The sequence below is a fragment of the Aplysia californica genome, unplaced genomic scaffold (genome assembly GCF_000002075.1).
Source record: "Aplysia californica isolate F4 #8 unplaced genomic scaffold, AplCal3.0 scaffold01335, whole genome shotgun sequence".
NCBI lineage: Eukaryota > Metazoa > Mollusca > Gastropoda > Aplysiida > Aplysiidae > Aplysia > Aplysia californica.
The window spans coordinates 24,913-27,957 of NW_004798605.1; positions in this window are offsets into that span (position 1 = coordinate 24,913).

Here is a 3,045-nt window from a genome sequence, read left to right on the forward strand (position 1 = left end):
GACATGAGGAGTTATTATAGAATTTTTGGACATGAGGAGTTATTATAGAATTTTTGGACATGAGGAGTTATTATAGAATTTTTGGACATGAGGAGTTATTATAAAATTTTTAAGCTTGTTAGTTTGTTTTGCTTTTGGTAAAAAAACACACAAAAAAACAACCCTCATGTATTATGAATTGGAGTCCAGATATTTTTTATTGCAGTAGGTGGGTGTCGTCAAGGGGGAAGACCTTGAACTTTAATCAGCTGGAGGGGGGGGTGGCTTTATTCCATACCTTAGAGTTTTATAGAAGGGTGTAGATCTTCCCTACCCTCGGATGTAGGGTATGGCTGCAAGACAGCACTAGCACGCCTACACAGACACACACAGACACACAAACACGGACACACACACAAACACACTGACACACGCAAACAAACGTACACGACACACACAAACATTGACACACAAACACACGGACAAACACAGACACACGCAAGTGGGTGGTCGGCGGGTGCTCTGGTGTTGTTTGTTTCTTCTTTCCTATGAGACATCTATCGTCATTATCTCCCCTCCTTCTTTGTTGTGTTTGTTACTCTCTTGTAACACCTCTAATCTTGTAACACCTCTAATCTTGTAACACCTCTAATCTTGTAACACCTCTAATCTTGTAACACTTCTAATCTTGTAACACCTCTAATCTTGTAACACCTCGAATCTTGTAACACCTCGAATCTTGTAACACCTCGAATCTTGTAACACCTCGAATCTTGTAACAGCTCTAATCTTGTGGCGCTGACACCACCCTATCTGTCCCAGGACGATTATGCGATTGTGCGGCCGCGTTTTTTCGCGTAATTCTGCAACATTTGCATAATTTTGGACCTTTTTTTTCACAAATCAATTAATTAACGCCACGCCATGTGACTAAAGGGACGTAATCACCGTAATAAGTCTCATTTAAGCGAAAAGTTGGTTATTTCCCTTGTTAGAAGATCTTGGTTATGGGTTGTGATTTTGTTCCTTGAGCATGTTCAATTTTACAATCCATCAAAAGTTGTTGTTCTCATGTCTGCTGATGTTTCATGTTTTGACAAGAGTCTCTGGTTTTAGTAATGTTCCAGCACCTGAGGGCCAGATTTCCTTTTTTTTTTTTTTTTCATGTTTCTTTCCTCTATAGATCTAGATTTGTAGATCTACAGCTGAAAGTTACAGAGATGATTATTTTTGTTTGTTTGTTTTTTTTTTGTTTTTTTTTACTGATGTGTATTTATTTATTTTTCAAATACACAACAAATTACTGATACTGATATGTTCTGTTTTCAATTTTCCTGTACATAAAACATGAAAATCATGAAACTTCGAGTTGAAAAAGTGCAAAACATGTCGCGAATGGTGCTACGGTAACTTGCATAATTTTGCTTTTTTGTGCATAATTTGGCCTTCTAAATTTGCATAACTCTACGGGCCAGCCTGATGCAGTTGCGTGTGCGGTAAAACCTCTACTGAAACTAACACACACACACACACACACATACACACAAACACACAGACACAGTACGTCTCAATGGCCTCAGACACGCACCATCTTTAGATAGTTTTCTCATCAATTCATTCACTCCCACACCCACTTCAAACCTGGGAGTTTCTGTCGTAAAAGTGCACGACCCATCACGTCGCTCCTGAAGGCAAAAGCTCTCTCCATCTCAGGATATACATGTACATATACTGTGAGGCTCTCTCCATCTCAGGATATACACGTACATATACTGTGAGGCTCTCTCCATCTCAGGATATACATGTACATATACTGTGAGTCTGTGAGGCTCTCTCCATCTCAGGATATACACGTACATATTTCTGTGAGTCTGTGAGGCTCTCTCCATCTCAGGTTATACATGTACATATACTGTGAGTCTGTGAGGCTCTCTCCATCTCAGGTTATACACGTACATATACTGTGAGTCTGTGAGGCTCTCTCCATCTCAGGTTATACATGCACATATACTGTGAGTCTGTGAGGCTCTCTCCATCTCAGGTTATACACGTACATATACTGTGAGTCTGTGAGGCTCTCTCCATCTCAGGTTATACACGTACATATACTGTGAGGCTCTCTCCATCGCAGGTTATACATGTACATATACTGTGAGTCTGTGAGGCTCTCTCCATCTCAGGATATACACGTACATATTTCTGTGAGTCTGTGAGGCTCTCTCCATCTCAGGTTATACATGTACATATACTGTGACGCAGCGTGGGGAAATTAGGCGCTCGTCAAAATGATGAACTCAAAGATATAGACATTTTTACTGGATGTTGGGCTTTTTCTTTTCTAATTTTCTTATTTTGGCTCAGCAGCTTTTATATATCCATTTAAAACACATTTCTTAGTCGGTTTTACTGAAAAACATTGATTAAAGGCACACAAAAATTGGACTTTTCAATTTCCAAGGACTTTTAGGCTATGGGAATTCTAAGCTTTTTCTCGCTAATTTCACTTCTGAAACAAGACGACCCTGCCCTCCTTCAATCGCAAATATTTCGACTTCTATTTCTATGGATATTCTTTTCATCCAAATCAAGGCAGTTTTTAGTTTTAGTACATTGTAGAGGTTTTACGGCGCTCGCAATTGCATAAGGTCATATGAGCGCCAGAATAATAGAGGTGTTACAAACATAAGAGAGTAACAAACATAACAAAGAAGAAGGGGAGATAAGGACGATAGATGTTCGATAGGAAAAAAGGAGCAAACCACACCAGAGCAGCCGCCAACCACCCACAAATCAAGGCAAAGTAACAGGCTTAAACATGACACCCATAGCTACCTATGCCCAAAACTTGACGAGAGCCTGATTCCACCACGTCGTGACACATAGAATTCTGTCAAGATGTTCAGAAACGTCTTCTTCATCATCGGGGGTGGGGGGGGGATTGCAGGAGAGGGATTGTCCATTCTCTAGCTTTTACAGGAGAGAAAGGGAGAGAGAGAGAGAGAGAGAGAGGGGGAGAGAAAGAGAGAGAGAGAGATAGGTGGAGAGAGACAGAAAGAGAGAGAGAGA